The 20,096-nt window shown below is 47.7% G+C and overlaps 1 protein-coding gene across 1 annotated transcript in view; it reads right to left on the reverse strand.

Annotated features, from left to right (window-relative positions):
- Window positions 1-19,849, reverse strand: part of LOC308057684 (hydrocephalus-inducing protein homolog) — a 34,410-nt gene extending 14,561 nt beyond the window's left edge. The window contains exons 1-2 of the mRNA XM_080411741.1: window positions 19,101-19,849; window positions 17,949-18,101 (exon numbers count right to left, since the gene is read on the reverse strand). The gene's annotated coding sequence lies outside the window, so the exon portion shown is untranslated. The remainder of the gene's footprint in view (window positions 1-17,948; window positions 18,102-19,100) is intronic.
- Between the last annotated feature and the right edge of the window lie 247 nt (window positions 19,850-20,096).

A 20,096-nucleotide genomic window follows, 5' to 3' on the forward strand; every position in this document is an offset into this window, starting at 1 on the left:
TGGTGATGGTTTTAACTAATGGAGCACAGAGCTCAGTACTCTGATTATCAACTATGGTTTCTCAAAGCTAATTTGGTTAAGTTGCAAAAATGATCCAGCAAATAGGACTCCCTCCAGGCATGAAATTGCCACAGTGACCAAGAACCTTTCTCCATGGAGAACGAGGGCCCCTTTTTTCACTTATTAACACCCAAACTCAAGGCTCCCTACAGGCGTTTGAAGCTGTAACAGCAGAAAAAGCATGAAACCATTCAAGCTGCATGAGCAATTAGCTCAAATAGAAACGCAACGTATGTGAAAGCAGGGCCACTTATAGGCTATCCTCATGGCAGCTCTTCTCCAGCATCCTCATCCTGCAGGCTGCATGGGTCAACAGGTCCATGGGCCGTTCTTTTTCTACCACCAGCCTGCTGACGACCTCTCCATCTGCATCTCAAAAAGTGTGGGAGCAAGAAAGGGAAAGAGGAGAAAACACCCCCAGAAAGCGGGTCTCAAGGTCTGTACAGCACTTACTAAGCACTACTTTGGACTAGAAATCATTTCCCCTCCCTTCCTGGCTAACTGGACCAAGGGACGGATGGATTTGCCCACTTCTTATTTTATGGGACTTGAAAGACCCGGCACTACCCTAACACTTTTTGACATCCCGAAATTAAGCAAAAACTCACAGATCCCAGCTTCAGGTAAATTCATCCAGACACTGCAGACAAGCTACTCATTTCTTTAAGGAGTACAGAAAAACCTCCACGCTGACTTACAAAGCAAGAACTTAATTCCTATTTTGCTTGCCTGGGGAGGACCCCAAGCATATCAACGCAAAAGAGAACAGGCAAATCACCGTCTTGCCACAGCTCCAACAATGCCTTTGGGGTGTCCTCTGTTGTTGCACCTGGTGAGTAGCCACCTATGAGCTTGTTCCAATTAACCGTGCACACATCTACACACACGCCAGCCGAGGACATCCAACTTACAAGGCCATCTCGGCTGCCAGGGAGCTTCACGCATTTTCAGCGCAGCATACGGCATAAACAAACGCTTCCCATGAGACTCACGGCCACAAGCAAACCAAATCAGCACATCTGCTCGGCAGGGAACCAGGAACCCTCCGCTGGAAAACCAGCATACATTATCTGGAGCTTTACAGTCCGGACAGGGAAGATAAAAGCTGGCTCTCCAGCCAGCTAGCTTGTGGCAGCTCACTGCAACACGTGTCCCACATGTTGTCCAGACACAAACCTGAGCAGGAACTGCAGAGCTCAGATATGACACCCCGGTGCGCTCCAGGCTCCAAGACAGACGCGCTCTAAAGAAAGGGAACCGGACGCTGGGTGATGCTTCCTGCCTCAGAAGGCAGAACTCCAAGACAGACGTCAAGGTGAGACCCATCAGGGCTCTCATGCTTGGCCTCAGATGCACTCACAGGGCTGCCACCACGTGCTCCTGCCCACCGCTCCCCCACCTCAGAAGCAATGCCAGAGCCTCCCCGGCTCGGCACAGAAGTGACTCCTGCCTGCTGCAGGCAAGCAGCACAGCTGGAGCCAGGCTTCACACTCAGAGTGTTACCGAAATCCCGGAATGAAGAACTTATCGACACCAATGTGATGTAGATAAGCAGACACTTCTTTATTAACGCCCGGGTGCGTGAGCGAGTCCTCTCACGATCAACGCACACCAGGTCCCAAAATCAGATTCCATATAGAGAACTTATTCATACATATTCATTAAATATTCATGCATAATCCTAACATTTCCCGTAGATCATTAACATACTCTCCTCCTATATCCGCTTCTGCGCAGTAAAGCTTAGAAAGGTCTAGAAATGGGTCTGGGGTACGATTTGGGTAGGTGGCATGTGAGTCGGTGGTCGCGATCTCCCCCTGCCGGAATTACCTTTTACTAAAGTTCACGGTTTCTTGGCAGGCACCTACAAGCTGTTCCAGTCGACTCTCCCCAGTTCCCATTCATCTCATATTCTGACGTTTCAATACACCTCTGCGTACAGAAGACTGGTTAAATACAAAGGAACCTTTCAACCCTAGAGTTATTACCCAAGTTTTAACAATGGTTCCAGCCCCTTCTTCTAGCCTTGGTACAGGACGTACAGAAGATCTCATAACAACTTTTACTGTGCAGCTATAAGTTTCATTAAAAATATTTCTTATCCTTCTATTTTTCAATTTTATAAAATGATTTTATAAAATCAATTAATCAATCAAATAAAGTCAATCAATCTTAACTTATTAACAAATTGATAACAAGAGGACTTGACAAAGCAGCCGCAGGTGCTTAGCAAGGGAAACCGCTAGCTGCAAAGTGCCTTCATGGAGCTGCATGGCAGAAGCCACATGGAACCTGTGCAAAGCCTGCAAGCACCTCAGCATCCAATGCTGGCATCTCAGCCTGCTCTCAAACCCCACCACCCTGCTCCCACACTCAGCTGCGTCCCTGCCATTGAACTCCTCTGGTTTTCCAGCCCAAACCTTTCCGCCCTCCCAGGGAGATGGAGAGGGCCAAATCCATTCCTCAGCCCTGCTCGTCAGCCCAGACAAGATTTTTATCGATTTGTTAATAAGTTAAGATTGATTGATTTTATTTGATTGATTAATTTTTTATAAAATCATTTCATAAAATTAAAATATAGAAGGATAAGAAAAAAAATCTTATAAGAAACTTATAGCTGCACAGTAAAAGTTGTTATGAGATCTTCTGTACGTCCTGTACCAAGGCTAGAAGAAGGGGCTGGAAACATTGTTAAAACTTAGGTAATAACTCTAGGGTTGAAAGGTTCCTTTGTACTTAACCAGTCTTCTGTACGCAGAGGTGTATTGAAACGTCAGAATATGAGATGAATGGGAACTGGGGAGAGTCGAACAGCTTGTAGGTGCCTGCCAAGAAACCGTGAACTTTAGTAAAAGGTAATTCCGGCAGGGGGAGATCGCGACCACCGACTCACATACCACCTACCCAAATCGTACCCCAGACCCATTTCTAGACCTTTCTAAGCTTTACTGCGCAGAAGCGGATATAGGAGGAGAGTATGTTAATGATCTACGGGAAATGTTAGGATTATGCATGAATATTTAATGAATATGTATGAATAAGTTCTCTATATGGAATCTGATTTTGGGACCTGGCGTGCGTTGATCGTGAGAGGACTCGCTCACGCACCCGGCCATTAACAAAGAAGTGTCTGCTTATCTACATCACATTGGTGTCGATAAGTTCTTCATTCCGAGATTGCGGTAACAGTTTTGGCGACCCAGATGGGACCTCCCTGAAGGAGACCGGAGGAGTCGGGGACCTGATCGGTTCCAGCCGGCACCGAGGATTTCTCGGGGACACCCATCGATCCCCGATCCGTAAGGCTCTTCACGACGTTCCCTGGATTTTTGGGTAAGACACTTCTTTTTTTAATTGTAGTAAGTAAGTGCACTAGAGGAAGTGGGTAGGAGTCCCACTATAATAAGTGTATGGTAAGGAGTGGGATGGAGTCCCACCAGTGGGTTGGAGTCCCACTGAGTAAGTCTGCCTGTCAGACGCGGTGAAAGAGCTGCGCAGGGTAGGACTAGGAGTCTGCCCGTAAGACATAACGAAAGCTATTGCAGGGTTGGACAAAAGTGTAGACAAGAGAAACTATATGCTATAGTGTTCTCTAAGGCTGTGCCTCTAACAAGAAGTTAGAAGAAGTTTTTGGGTTTTTTTGTTGTTTTGTGAGTTTGTGTATTAAGAAGAAAATTAAGAGGTATAATATTGTGTTGTATGTTTGTTTAAAGTAACTGTGGGAAAGTGTGAGTGTGGCTGTAAGTGTGAGACGTATAATTGAGCACGAAAGCGAGCGGGAGTGTGGATCCGCGGATCGGAGTGACAGAGTTGAATAATTGTGTATTGTATTGTGAGTAACTACACCATGGCAACTAAGTTAACTCAGTTGTTTAAAAGTAAAAGCATGGGTAATCTTGCTGTAAATGACAAAATCCCAAAAAATTCTTTGTTGGGATGTTTATTGGCACGTTGGGGAAATTTACAGGATGATCTGCAAAAGAGCCAGATGATTGAGTATTGTAATAATTTGAGTATTGTAATAATTGGTGGCCTTTGTATATATTGGATGATCAGGAAAAGTGGCCCACGAATGGCACACTGAATTATAACACTATTTTGCAGTTAATGCTGTATTGTAAAAGAGAAGGGAAATGGAATAAAATGCCAGGTGTGGATTTGTTTTTTTACTTAAGACAAAGAAAGGATTGGCAGGATGAATGTAAGCTAACTATTAGAGATAATTTGGTAATGGCTATAACTTCTGATAATAAGAAAGTGGAAAAAAATGTTGTTTAAATTGTGAGGTTGGGAGTGGATACAGGAGCGACATTTTTCTATTAAATACCTGTAAAGGAAAAACTGGAACAAAAACAGGCCATTCCTGCAACCCCTGGATTTGAAATTTGGAAATAAGACAATTACACATGAATTTTTGTATGTACCAGAATGTCCGATACCCTTCTTAGGAAGAGATTTGCTATCCAAATTAAATGCACAGATTGTTTTTGACAAAGGAGAACTTTTCTTGAAAATACCTGAGTCAAAAACGGGAGAAATCTTGATGATACAAGAAAAGGTAAAGGAACAAGAAATTCCACCAGAGGTGGATTTGGCAGTGATCCCTACTGTATGGGAAACAAATACTCCTGGTAAATTGAAACTAGCAGAACCTGTTAAAATAGATTTGAAGGAAGGGGCAGGAACAGTGAGAATTAAACAATATCCAATCAAACCGGAAGTGAGACAGGAATTGAAGAAATTGATTGATAAATTTTTGGAGTATAAAATTTTGGAAGAATGTGAATCTGAGTATAATACTCCTAATTTACCAGTCAGAAAACCTTCGGGTGAATATAGACTGGTACAAGACTTGAGAGCAGTAAATCAAATGGTTAAGGATATTTATCCTGTAGTAGCAAACCCTTATACACTGTTAATAGCATTGAGGGAGAATTATCAGTGGTTTACAGTGCTTGATTTAAAAGATGCTTTCTTTTGTATACCTTTGGAAAAGGGAAGCAGAAAACTGTTTGCTTTTGAATGGGAAAATCCTCAAACCGGGCGAAAGATGCAGCTGACATGGACTAGATTACCCCAAGGATTTAAAAACAGTCCAACTATTTTTGGAAATCATTTAGCAAAGGAATTTGAAATCTGGAAACAGGACAAACCAAGACCTGGGCATTTACTTTTATAATATGTGGATGACATATTGATTGCTACAGAAGAAAGATTTACTTGTATACAGGTGACTATTGACCTCTTGAATTTCCTGGGACTAAATGGGTATAAGGTATCCAGGAAGAAAGCCCAAAAAGCCTGCCAGACTGTGATATATCTGGGCTTTGAGATTTCAAAAGGACAACGACAATTAGGAAGAAATCGCACAGAAGCTATTTGTGGTATACCTGAGCCGAGAAATATTCATGAACTCAGAGCATTTTGGGGAATGACTGGGTGGTGTCGCCTTGGATCATGAACTATGGGCTAATAGCTAAACCGCTGTACGAGGCCCAGAAGAACTCTCCCTTTGTATGGGGCCCACAACAACAAAAGGCTTTTGTAGAGTTGAAACGTGCCCTAATGTCTGCACCTGCCTTGGGACTGCCGGATCTAACCCAAGATTTCCAGCTGTTTGTACATGAAAGACAACACCTGGCACTGGGCGTGTTAACCCAGAGGATAGGAAGCTGGAAACGACCAGTCAGATATTTCTCTAAACAACTGGACACAGTGAGTAAAGGGTGGCCAAACTGCCTTCGAGCAGTGGCCGCAACAGTGATGCTCATACAAGAAGCTCGGAAATTGACTTTGGGAAGAACAATAACAGTCTATGTTCCACACATGGTGATAACTGTCCTAGAACAGAAGGGGGGACGTTGGCTGTCCCCCAGCCGAATGATGAAATACCAGGTGGTATTGACTGAACAGGATGATGTGATTCTAAAGACAACTAACCTGGTAAATCCTGCAGTGTTTTTAAGTTCCATACAGGAAGAAGGACGACTGGAACATGATTGCTTGGCTACCATCAAGTATGTTTATTCTAGTTGTGAAGATCTGAAGGATGTGCCGTTGGAGAGACCAGACTGGGAACTGTGTACTGATGGAAGCAGCTTTATGGAACAAGGAGTCCGATATGCCGGATATGCGGTAACAACAGAGACTACAGCTATAGAAGCAGGAGCATCGGCGAGTACCACATCAGCCCAAAAGGCAGAACTCATCGCTTTAATTCGAGCCTTAGAGATAAGCAAAGACAAGAGAGTAAATATCTGGACTGACTCAAAATATGCCTTTGGGGTAGTGCATGTCCATGGAGCTTTGTGGAAAGAGAGGGGGTTATTGTCCTCTCAAGGATCAAACATTAAGCATCAAACAGAAATTTTACGATGATTGCAAGCAGTTCAAAAGCCAGATCAAGTAGCAATCATGCACTGTAAGGCACATCACATTGGGAATACAAAAATAATAGCTGGGAATAATTTAGCTGATAGAACAGCGCAAAAAAAAAAAAAAAAAAAGGAGCAAAGAAACAAGCATTGCAAATGGCAATAATTCCTTCTAAAACAGTAACCCTTCCTAGGGAAAAACCGAGATATTCAGAGGAAGATGACAAATTGGGTCGGTTATTAAATGCGAAGAAAAACTTAGCTGGATGGTGGATAACTCCTAATGGACAGGTAGTAATTCCACCTCTTGTGATGAGAGAGATAATTCAAACGAGACATCAAGAATGTCACTGGGGGGCAGAAGCCTTAGTAACATCTTTACGAAAGCAAGTAATATCAGTTAAGATGTTAGGAATAGCTAAAATGATAACTGCAAAATGTGAGGTATGTTTGAAAAATAATCCAGTGATTAAGCAAAAGGTTCCAATGGGTAGACTGAAATCTGCTGTAGAACCTGGAGATTATTGGCAAGTAGGTTTTTCAGAGTTACCTAGACAAAATGGGTACCGGTACATCCTGGTAAGGGTTGATACTTGTACAGGATGGCCAGAAGCCCTTCCCTGTCGCACCACACAAGCACAAAGAGGTTGTGAAGTGGTTATTACAAGAAATAATTCCGAGATTTGGAGTTCCTATTGGAATTTCCTCTGACAGAGGTCCACACTTTGTGGCTGAAGTAGTCCAAAGTGTTAGCAAAGTATTGGGTATTAATTGGGATTTGCATGCGTCTTGGAGACCACAATCTAGTGGGAAAGTGGAGAGGATGAATCAAACTTTGAAACGACAAATAAGCAAGATTTGTCAAGAAACCAGTCTAAAGTGGCCTCAGGCACTTTCATTGGCATTATTATGAATCAGGGTACAGCCAAAGAGTGGAACCTCAGTCAGTCCTTAAGAATTATTATATGGAAAACCATATGAGTCTCCAGAACCAAATCTAAACATACATGTAAAAGGAAAACAAGATGTGTATAACTATTTGCTTTTTCTAAGGAAAACTTTGGCTGTGATTTGGAGTGTAGTAATTTGGAATAGACCTTTATCCGTGGAAAATTCCGTGCATTATTTCCAACCAGGAGACTATGTCTATGTGAAGACCTGGGCCTCCGAACCTTTGCAGGAGCGCTGGAGAGGACCTTTCCAGATACTGTTAACCACTTTTATAGCTATCAAGATAGCTGAATCAGATGCTTGGATACATTATACTCGAGTGAAGAAAGCACCTACTCCATGGAAGATTGTCAATCGTGACCCAGAGACTTTAAAATTGACACTGAAACATGTCTAATTTTTATATTGGATTTTATTTTGGTCGGTAGTGTTGGTAGGATCATGGGCCAGCTTGGTGGACAGGAACAAAAGACAAGTAGAAACAGAACAAGTGATTGAAATTCCCAAACAAATGGCTGAGGAAAATTTGATGGTAGGATTGATTAAAGAATTTGCCAATTTACAAAATGTCACGCAGATCACTGCTTGTTTGCCAATACCGAGGGCAGTAGGTGAATCTATTCCATGGGGAATTTTAACTATGAATTTGACTAACCTGGAACATAAAAATGAAACCAACTATTGTGAACAAAGGCCAGTGACTCAATGGTACGAGCAAGTGAAAGTCATTAGAAAACAGTGGAAAACTCCAGGTAGTCTGGCGGATTGTGAAAAATTGTTAAATCATGTTTTTACCAAAATAGGGAGATTTAAGACTGTGGGATGGTGTTCTCATGATGAACAATTTAAAATCAATGTGAGCAAAAGTGTCATGGAATGGAAGTGTAACAAAACTGGCCAAAGCACCCAATTAGTAGACCAGTGGGACTCTATATGGTCTATGTCCATATTTTCCCATTTTCAGTATATGGCAAGAACTTCTTGGTGTTTTACCTGGGATGGAAAGGTTTTTTCAGTATTACCCTGGGCTGACGATAGGTCAACTACATTGGGAGAGAAGGAAAATAAAATAGTGCCATGGTGGAAATGTGAAAAAGTGTATGATTGTAGTAATGCAGACTTAGTAATCCAAAGAATTCCTCCGTTGGCCGCTGCTTTGAAATATGGTTGGTTTTGTCGAGGTCTTAAGAATACTCTCAATTTAACCAGCACTCTTACAGTCAGAAGAGGAACTTTGTTTAGTTGTAGAAAATCTACTATTGGAAGTCCAGGACATTTAGTTTGGGCATTAAGTGATGGAACCTGGACAACACACTTACCATTAGATGGTAAGGTGAAACAAATCACTTTAGGCACGCCAACATTGTGTCCAATTTGGAAGAAATCACCATTTAAAGGATCTCTAGAGAATTTAGAATTGAAACGAATAAAGAGATCTGGGATAAATGATGATACTTGGAATGAACCATCTACAGGAGTGAAAATTGGCTGGGCACTGGAATCACTTTTAAATCCTATAGCTTCATATAGAAACAGAGTATGGCTCTATCATTTAACTGGTCAAGTGGAAAAATTAGCAAACGTTACCAAAAAAGGGTTTAAGGAATTGAATATACAATTACAGGCAACTTCCAGAATGACTTTACAAAATAGAATGGCACTAGATATGCTCCTACTTAAAGAACATGGAGTGTGTGGGTATCTCAAGGATAAATTGGACCACTGTTGTATCCACATTCCAAATGTCACTCAGGATGTGGAACATGATCTAGACCTATTGGGAAAAATTGAAGAAGAAACTGAAACAATTCAAAAGGATATGTCAGAAGATTGGCTTGGGAAAATTTTTAACAAACTGGGATGGAATTTGAGCTCTTGGATACAATCTATAATTAAGACTTTGTTTCTGTTACTAGTTGTCTTTTTGATGAGCATGCTAGTATATGCATGTTTCAAGAAAGAGTTTACCAATAGAATTGCAGTGAATCGTATGATTATGAGAGAAGTACCAACTATTTCACCAAGACATGATCCATTACCAAAATATGTTGAAACAAAAGATATATGAATAATGTGAAAGTATTGAAATAATGATTTTCAACACTTTCAAAGGGGGGAAATGTTATTGATTTGTTAATAAGTTAAGATTGATTGATTTTATTTGATTGATTAATTGATTTTATAAAATCATTTCATAAAATTAAAATATAGAAGGATAAGAAAAAAATCTTATAAGAAACTTATAGCTGCACAGTAAAAGTTGTTATGAGATCTTCTTACGTCCTGTACCAAGGCTAGAAGAAGGGGCTGGAACCATTGTTAAAACTTAGGTAATAACTCTAGGGTTGAAAGGTTCCTTTGTACTTAACCAGTCTTCTGTACGCAGAGGTGTATTGAAATGTCAGAATATGAGATGAATGGGAACTGGGGAGAGTCGAACAGCTTGTAGGTGCCTGCCAAGAAACCGTGAACTTTAGTAAAAGGTAATTCCGGCAGGGGAGATCGCGACCACTGACTCACATACCACCTACCCAAATCGTACCCCAGACCCATTTCTAGACCTTTCTAAGCTTTACTGTGCAGAATCGGATATAGGAGGAGAGTATGTAAATGATTTACGGGAAATGTTATGATTATGCATGAATATTTAATGAATATGTATGAATAAGTTCTCTATATGGAATCTGATTTTGGGACCTGGTGTGCGTTGATCGTGAGAGGACTCGCTCACGCACCCGGCCGTTAATAAAAAAGTGTCTGCTTATCTACATCACATTGGTGTCGATAAGTTCTTCATTCCGGGATTTCGGTAACAAGATCACTTCCACGTCTCCTAGCAATGCTGCCTCCAGAAAGCAAGTGAGAAAAAGCTTGATCTGCAGGCTAGCAGCTAGGATGCTTGAGAGCTAAGGAAAACCCTTGGCTGTGGGGGCTCTGCTCCCTGGGTTACAAAGTCTTTTAGCTAATGACTCATGTGCGGCACATAAGGAGCCTCTGGAGAAAAAAATTAAAAAGATCAGGACAATCTTCAAGGTGACAGAAAAGGATCTGTTTCATGATGTGGGCTCACAGCTACTACAGAGACTCCTTGAGTCAGGTTAGGCAGAAAAGAAGGGTCTGCACAGGATCATCCTGCTCCCAGGTGAGTGTTTTGGCCATGAGCTACATTAAGGATAAATAAAAGCACGTCTTCTCCTTAGGGCAGCAGTATTAACCTCTGAACGCTGCCTGGCTCACGATACGGGCTAGGGCCGTACAGCCAAAGTATCTGCAGGCACAAGGCAGGGCTTCATGTCTTGAAAAGTCAGAAAGCTCAACCAATGCAGGCACAGAGTGGCCCTTCAGCACCCGTGAGCTTGGCAAAAGCTGTGCTGAGGAACACTTTGATATGGCCCTAAAGCATCCAAATCCCTTTGTGTGCATGTCCAACAGCTTCCCTCTATAAATGAAACTGAACCGCTCTCTGATGATACTGTGCTCAAACAAGACAGGAAATTAAGAACAAACAGCAAAATCCTTAATGCCCACTAGGAGAAAAAGGGCAGTTTGACGGAAAGGCACAGCTCTGTCCATACAGATCCTGCAGCTGTCACCATGCCACGTGCCAGTGCTCCTGTTCCGAAGGACCCCACGTCACTCGTGCTGCAGCAGCAGCACCAGCCTCTGAGCCGGTCTGACACCAGCCGATTGCTCTCCAGGCAGAGGCTGAGGATGGACCCGCACACTGCGCTACAACACACTACACCCGGCTTTTCTGGTAGGAGCACAGACTGGTGGCTCAGTCTTGCTTTGGCATACACAATAAATCCTCTTCTTGCTTCCGCAAAGATAAACCATCTCTCTCTGGAGCAACTGCTTAATTTGCTTTTCTATTACACTTTGCTGGAAGAGCAAGACAAGGAGATCTGTTAAAAGTGAGAATCAGGATGCTATTGAACAATTTTGTTCAGTTAAACCATCTTGCCCTGGTCAGGCTTCAGTAGCATCATCACATTTCTTGCTTAGAAATCACCTGCTTACCTATAATTACCATATCAACAGCATCTCAAGGAAGCCAGGAAAGGAGAAGCAGATTTTCCAAGACTACTCTTTTGCCCCTCCAGCCCGCTGCTAAGTGGTTGAGTGCTTTCTAAATCAAGCCTTGCTATGCAGGAAGCCTCACCTGTCACCTTTATATTCCAGTCCACCTCTAATTTATCACTTTGATTCTGCCATCCTGCAATTTATTACAAAAGCTCTGCCATAGCCGAGATAATTAATAGGAGCCTCATGTTATACCTTCCTGTTATTTCTTTCAATAAACTTCAGCTGCCAGCTGACAGTGAGAGCAACCAAGCTCACTTCCAAGGGTCTGCTGGAGATCCCTAGCCTCACGTACTATCATTTACAGTAACTCTGGTTCCTGCCTGAAGTATTTACAGTACTATTGTCCCTTTCCAGGCTGCCTCACCCAGCATTTGATCTCGGCTACCCTAGCTTTGCAGATTTGCAACTCCCTCTTTATTTACTCTTTTTCTGGCACCCGGACCGCATTTCATAGAATCATTTAGGTTGGAAAAGACCCTTCGGATTGAGCCCAACCATAAACCTAACATTGCCAAGTCCACCACTAAACCATGTCCCTAAGCACCACGTCTATGTGCCTTTTCAATACTTCCAGGAACAGGGACTCTTCCCTGGGCAGCGTGAAAAAGCATAAGACCAGTAACCTCCATTCTGCTGATCTGCAAGAATTTGTTAATCCACCCTTTAAGTGCACACCAAGATGGAACAAGCGACACTGCCAGCAGCCCTAAACACCACTCACTCCCCTTGTTTCTGCACCATCTCTTAGTTTCTGCACCATCGACTCGCAGCGCACAGCACAGGCTGCACGGTGTTCACGTACCCACCAGCTGCCTTCACCTGCCAGGGCCCTCAGAGCTCGGGCATCAGCCGACTTGTCCAAAATGCTCCTACGAGCCTTAATCCAACCCAAAGTGTTAGAATCTCAGTCTTCAAAACTTCCTCAGTGAAAAGTTACGTATATTCATGCCCAGTTGTCACACAGGAGCTTCTACCTCTGGCAGAGCATAAACGTTAACCCAGTTTGAAGACACCAGAGTGGAGGCAGGGAAACAACCAAAAGCAGAAACACAACCCCCCAAGCCGGCCTGGGCTGGCTCCAGCCTTCTGCCTGCTTCTCCAGCACACACACACACATTACTGGCTGCCAGAAGAGTAAATATTCTGCATTTCCTGGGTTGCTGCTGTAATACTACAGCACTGGCTGCAACCCCAAGGTGTTACAGAGGAAGCTTTGGCTTCACCACCAAGTTACTGCTCATCCTTCAGTGAAGGGGTGAGGCTGGACAGCCTGTTAAGAATCATCTGCTCCCTCCTGGAGCACTCTAGCCTCTGCATTTTCTCTAGATGTATACACAAATTGCTTTTTCTCAGAAAGTCACCTATGGATTCAAAATGCAAGGAAAGCAGTGAGCTTTGCAGTCACTTCTACCTGGGCCATCTGTCCGATTTTTCATCGCGAGCCTTCACAGCATTTTGTAGACAGAGCAAGAATAACTCATCTCACCCCTCATTTACAGACGGGGCAACACAGGGAGAAAGCAAGATGAGGAGGGCGAGAGCAGCAGCAGCTAAGCAGGCAGCTTCCATCCCCTCCATGGTTAACCCAGTCCGGATGCAGGCACATCGACACCCCGTGGGAACGGGAAGCAAGGAAGAACCAAGTTTTCTTTGGGGGAGCAAAGCTCGCTCCCCGTCCGGCTCGGGAGGGGAGGAGAAGGGGCTCCAACTGCCGGTGCCTGGCAAGGGATGTCTGCAGCCTCCAGGTGCCTCAGGAGCCCCCCCCACACACACACACAGGCAGCCACATCCCCCACACCCTCCCCCCAACAAGCAGCTTCCTTGCAGGGACACAGACCCCGCCGGAAGATGGGCACAACCTCCTGCCGGGAGGCGTTTGGCAGGAGCCGTGTCACCCCGGCCCAGGCACAGCCCTGCCTCTGCGTCCCCCGCTCCGAGCTGCCCCCAGCCCCGCTCCCAAGCCCTCCCACCCGCAGGTGGCCCCGGCACCGAAAGCCACCCGCCACCTCACCGGCGGGGCCGCAGGGACACCCGGCGGGGCCGCAGGGACACCCGCGCACTCCGCACGCTCCGCGCACTGCCGGTCGGTGCTGACAGCCAGCCCCTTGTCCCGGCTGCCACTTCAACGGGGACAGTGGCTAATGCAGGGACAGTGGCCGATACCACCATGGCAACGGCCGGGACAGTGGCCGATGCCACCGCGGCAACGGCCGGGACAGTGGCCGATGCCACCGCGGCAACGGCCGGGACGCGGAGAGGCGCAGCAGAGGGCTGCAGGGATGCTCAGCACCCAGCCGGCTCCCACCCAGCCTCTGCCAGCCCAGGGGGACCCACAAACAGGAGCCCAGCTGTGCCCAGCTACCACACAAGCTCACGGCTTCAGCAGGGAGCTCCCACTTACCCCTGCCCCAGGGCAACTGGAACCAGCTGCGCTTCCCTGCACTTGCTGGGCACAGGCGCTGCAGGTGCCTGGCTAGCACAGCCTGCTCTCCAAGCACCAACAGCAGCTCAGGGAACGCGTGCAACGCCCACAGCAAGCATGCAGCCACACTGCCTCCAACACACCCTCCCAGCTTCAGCACAGCCACAGCCCTGCCCGTCTCAGCCCAAAACACGGCAGCCCTTAGAGAAATTCATGGCAGGACCCACAGGGTTTCCCCCGGGGCTAAGAAAGCAAGCCAGCACTCCAGACTCAAAGAGCCACACGCCACCTGGAAACACCCACTATGACAACAGAGCCTAAAAATCAAGCCACACAACCCACAGAGGTGCCAGCACTGCCCTCAGAAGGGACCAGCTGCTCTTCTGGCCTGCTCACTTTGGGATAACTTGGACCCCAGGTCAAGCAGCTCACCCGCTGCGCTGCCACCGCGCCCCTCGCAGCCTGCCTGCGGCAGGGCTCTCAGCGCAGGCTCACACCCGGGCACAAACCAGCACAACTGACCTGTCCTTCTCGGGGAAGCACCGCAGCCAGCAAACCCTGCTAAGCACAGCATCACACACAGCTCTCAACTCTTGACAGAGCCCATAGGTGCCCTTACGCCCTCGCTGAGGAGCTCGGGCACCAGGCACACCGGTGGTCCGTTCAGACAGATGCACTTCACCTGGGCGCCTCTGCCCTGCCCTTGTGCAGGGCCTGACACAGGGCTCGAGGGAGGTCAGTGCTTGCTGAGTGTTGTTTGAATCCCTCACGTTCCTTTCAAGGACGCAGAGGCTCCTCCAGCTAGGAGGACAGGACTGCTTCTTTGGCTGGTGAGACCACAGTGGAAACATGAAGCTGCATAAGATGGCAAACGAGAGCACTTCCAAATCAGACAGCTGGAGACTTATTCCCACTTCATAGGAAGCATCGCTGGTATTTCATCAAGAAGCCAAGCAGGACACCTCAAAGCCTGAGCCTTGGGCATATGCCATGGGATCGCAGAGTGTGAAATAATAATCCAAAAAGAATTTGTGTTGTATATTAATCTTCCCCATACTTCCTTCTCAAAAAGGCTTCTGCCCAAATAACTGGACCTCAGAAGGCCCACAGCCATTATCGCACTGCACCTGGGAACACGAGCATTGCAATCCTGGGTAACTGCAGCCCTTCGGGCAAGGCTCAGCCTGGTACAGGAAAGGGACACGGGGCCACGTCTGATCCTCAGCACAGTCTTTTCCAAGGACTGAGCAACAAAACACAAAGGCATGCAATAAAAAGGCACCCCGATGTGCAGCACATCACCCTCCGGTGCCTTCAGCACGAGCACAGCCAGGGCTCACCCTCCTCCCTCCGGACTTTGATCTCAGAGTTACATGCTACCCGTGGGCCACTTCACTTTTAGCCTGTGCTCCCTACACTGCCACCGAGATGAGCCAGTCATTACTTGGCAGAGGCAAACGCAGGGCAGGGAAGCAGGGAAGGCAGGACCCACCATTCTTCCCAGCCAGCGCCTGCCTTCGTCAGCCTCTGATCACAGGTCAGCTTGCTCACCCCCATTTTACCACATGGACATTGCAATAGGGTTACTTCACTCTGTTTTCTCATATAGGTTAAGACCCATCGGGATCTTAGAGATTTCTGCACAAAGTTTAGCCAGTTTATTTTTTATCTTAGACAGGTTCAACCTGAAGTAAAACAGAGTTCACAGTACAAGAGAAGCCTGGGACAGGGGAGTTCAAGCATGCTGGACAGAGAGAAACATGCTCAGTTTTGGGGGGCTTTTTGTTTGTTTGTTTTTTTAATGCATACACCTTGACTTCAAAGCCTTTTTCTCCTTCGCTCCTCTTCCCACATCCCAACTCTCACATGTAATGGAGGCAAATCTCTATCTGCTGTTGCCAGACCCTGGGCTGGACATACCCACGCCCATCAACTGGAGGGCAACTACACCAGCGCACACACAGCAGCACAGCTTGTCGCTGTGGAAATCCCAAATTACAGCACTGAAGAGGTCATCGCTCGGCAAGAGCACGCCAAGATGGTCTGCAGGAGCTACTTTCAGCCACCCAGGCTAGAGAAGCACAGCACCCAGAGGGCCCCAGCTCAGACGGGCTCTTCAGCCTCCCTGCAGTGCCTATCACTGGAGGGGGAGCGTGGGTCCCCCTTGCACAACCCTCTCCCACCCCACGGGAGGCAAACTCCCTTTGCCAGGGCCTTTAAACACCCAGACAAAAACCCTGGCAGGCAGCAGGAAAGAGCTGATGCAGCCCTGTGCAAGGGGAGCTGCAGAGACCCTGGTGATCCAGCAGAAGGGGACCCATGCTCTCTGCAAAAAGCAGCTTGATTTGATTCGCTCGCGTTTTGCACGCAAAGCCCTTGGGGTGCTCCAGCATTTTGCAAAACACGCACGTTCTGCCAAAGCTGCTTCATTTCTGATGGCAGGGAAGGTGAACAGTGCAGACTGTTCTTTTTTTCTAGCTCACAGGGACTTTGAGGGATAGGAATACACTGCATTCCCAGAGAGCAGGCTGGGGAGATGGCACGGCTGGTGTGTGCTGTCAGCCAGCCTGCTGGCAGACGACAAGAGGGAGGCCACAGCCAGCTTGTCTTGCAGCTTTTTCACCAGAGCCATGGCTCCTGATGGCTACAGACAGCCGACAGCCCTGCCAAGCTGCCATTTTCAAGCAGCCACAGACCTGAAGTTACAGTCGGTATGGGTGCCCACACTTGGCAAGCCTACACACATGGTTCAGGATGCCCTGCAGGATGTAGCAGACTGCAGCCACCGCTTTCTGACCCAGTTCTGGGCTTCGCCATGCTGGAGATGGAAATGTAAGGCAGACCACCCCTGTCACAGAGCTGGATGCCCAGACACACAGGCGGAGCTGAGACAGGGAAGGGGAAGGACAACCAAGTCTCTTCCAGGCTTCTTCCCCGGGACAGGGCTTAGCCACCTCCCCTGGGGGAGACGCACACTTTCAGAAAGAGCCCAGAGGCTGAAAATCACAGCACCATCCATGCTCTCGACCATGGACTTGGGGGTACAGGGTTTGTATCACTGCCCCCTCTCCGTTCTGTTCCTGGGGTCCTACACGGCCAGCTCTGCTCCCGCAGGGACCAAGCCCCTCCTCCCCTGCCAACACCCCCCCTGCCCCAGCAGCTCACCTCTGCTCTCCTTCACAGCATCCAGCTGCCACCACTCAGTTCAGCTGGGAGCCATCCCTCCCGATTCACACTTGGCTCCCAGCTGGCTGCCTGCGCTCCTGACTCAGACACATGCCCAGCAGCACAGGCTGCAGCTGGTCCCAAGGAAGCAGACAGGGGATCACACTCGTGCACAGCGCAGCACACAAGCGAGCCACCCTGCTCCCTCCTAGCAGGGTCTGACCAAACCAGGCTGGTGGCCCTGCTCTCTTTTAGAGGCACAGAGAACTTCGTTCATGCAGGGAGCTGCTCCACCCAGGCTGAAAATCCTTCCCCCCAGCCCCGGGGAAACACTGTTTACATAGCTCTTCTCCTCCTGCAGAAACAAAGGAGCCTACAGCCAGGGGCAAGAGCAGGCACCTTGCATTATTAACCTCTCCTTTGCTGCAGCGTTAGAAGGACACAGAGCACCGTCAGCCAGCACCCCCCAGAAGCCCTGCTGCGGGCTCCGAGGTCAACCCTGACAGCACAGGCACTCTCCAGCTTCTGAACACCAAAACCAAAACCCCTGCGCAGGGTCTGAAACAGGCACATCAGAAGCACCTTTCCCGTCATCATTGCTGCACCCATGCCATCAAACCCACAGAATAACTGGACACGCCTGGTGTCTTGCAGAGAACACAGAGCTGCAGCAAAGGCAAAGAGCTGCAGTGAGGATCCAGGGAGAGGGGGGAAGTGCTGCCACAGGCAGCTTATACGAGGGGGTGCAGAAGGAGCCTTCACTACCCCCATTTTAACCCATGGAGGAAGAACTCCAGCGCTCGGTTCAAGAAAGGACTGACTGCAACACTCAATCATTTTAGATGCTATCAAAACATCCTCTAACAAATAACTGCAGTCAGGTCACTTACCCACTGACACCTGATGAAGTCCCAAATAGGCAGCTCAGTCTTCTTGAGCCAGAACAGGCTTCGTATTTGTTTCCTGATGAGAAAGAAGGAAAATCAAGGTGGCTCCTTTTGTCCGTGTTTCCCCTGCCACCTTCTGAGCAATGCAGTCCCACACTGTAGGGGAGAACAACGATTTCATTTTGGTTTTGGTAGCACAGACCTGAACGCACAACCCTGGCTTTGCTGTCCCCCTTTTTATACCCATGCTGGGAACCCATTTCGTTTTCTCACTTTGTTGAGTTTACATCTCACTTCCAAACTCTGAACTGCTTCTCTACTTCTTCTCTGAATCAAGACAGCATTTCAAATGCCTGCGGTTTTGAGACATTAACTGTGCAGTTACTTGAAGAGTAAGTTGTTCTCCTCCCATTGCTTTTTAAAACAAAACAAAATCTTTGGCCCTAACAAGTGTGATGCCTCCTAGCTTTTCTTTTTCCTTAATACTATGACACCCTTTAATTCAGACAGCTGTCTTTGTGTACATGCAGAAGAAAATCTACAAGCCTCGAGAAGTTAATCACAGTTCAAGGGGAATCTCTGACGTGGAAGTCAACAAGGCAGTATCCAAGGCTGCGACTGCCAGAAGACAGTGCCACAGAAGGATGGATAGATTCCAGATAGAGGTTCAGACCTGACTCTGCAAGGTATCGGCACAACATCTCAACCTAGACAAGAAAGGGTACAGCTGTCAAGGACACCCATATCTATGCAGTTACAGGATTGGCCAAGTAGTTGTTCCTGGGGCTGACGCTGCCTTAACCCCAGCTCTCTTGGCCTCCTGTTGCCTCTGGCAGCTAAGAGCCATCTAAGCCCCCACGACACCGAGGACAGAACCATGCTGCAGTACCACCACGCTGTAGAGGCAGGGTTTAGTGGTCTGTCACAGATGCAGAGCAGGGGCAAGTCCCTCCTCCCTCACACCCAGCTCTTCTCCTCAGCTAGCAGGGTCCTGCCAGGGCATCTCCCATCCCGCCCCATACTGCGGGGCACCACAGGCTGGGGACCACCAGCCTCTCCTCTCCTCCACCCGACATACCCGACCTCCTTCAGAGCCTAAGCACATGGCAGCTCTCTACTGCTTGGCATCACGTGCATTTAAAACCATGGCAATACCCAAGCACCCACGGCCCAGCAAGATCCTCCCATGGTCGGCTCCAGAGACCACGTTAAACGCCACAGACTGTCCTTCCTCCAGCTTCTCCAGGCCAAGAAAAAACCCACACGGCCTTAACCCAGTCCACAACAGCTGGGTTGGCATTTGCAGCTTCTGGCACCACTTGGCAGTTCCATTTGCAGTAGGACTGCTCTCCTCGGCTTCACAGCAAGCTGGTCATCCACAGCCCCAGCCGATCCTAACCTCTCCTGCAAGGCGCTTTCAAACACCAGCATCTGCTTCTGTGATCTGAAGCAAGCGAGAGGGAAAAGCCAGACAACACAGTGGGACACAGGGAAGGGACAATCCCAGCCCATGACACATGTTTCAGCCTGAGCCCACAGGAGCACCTGGCACCATCACAGCAGCTACAAAGCACCATCGGGTGCTCAGAAGCAGTGCTGTGAAAGGAGTAGCTTCTTTTATTTGTCACTTGTGAAGCGCTGAAGGGACAAGCTCATCTCCTGGCTGCTGCCGGGCCAGCTGGCGCAGCTCCCTGCCGCACACAGGGCTGCGCTAAGAGGTGCTGGGGCACTCGGCAGGCGCCACCGCTGCTGTGCAAGGAAGTTAACCTGAAGCAGGCACCAAGGAAATAACAGCAAAGCTGGATGTGGCCTCACCTGCTCTGGGCAGTTGCCTTCACAGGCCCAACACAACCAGAAAGGCACACTTTGAACTCAAGCAAAATCCCAAAAGAATTGCCGGTTTGCTCAGGAAGGGACTGCTGGGTTACCTTTTGCTTAGACAAACATCTGACTGCATTTGTAGCAGAAAGTCTTTTGCCAAAAAGACACAGAGTTTTGTTAACGAGCAGCCACGCAGAGGCTGCCCTGCGCTGGAACCCGGGCCAGGGCTTTCTCATTTTTAAACAGGGCACCTAGTGCATCCCTTAAAAGAGCCTCTGGTCTCTGCCACGGAGGCGCTGTCAGACTCTACAGCTTTCAGGGGATCAAGGT

This window comes from Falco punctatus (genome assembly GCF_963210335.1).
Source record: "Falco punctatus genome assembly, contig: scaffold_111, whole genome shotgun sequence".
NCBI lineage: Eukaryota > Metazoa > Chordata > Aves > Falconiformes > Falconidae > Falco > Falco punctatus.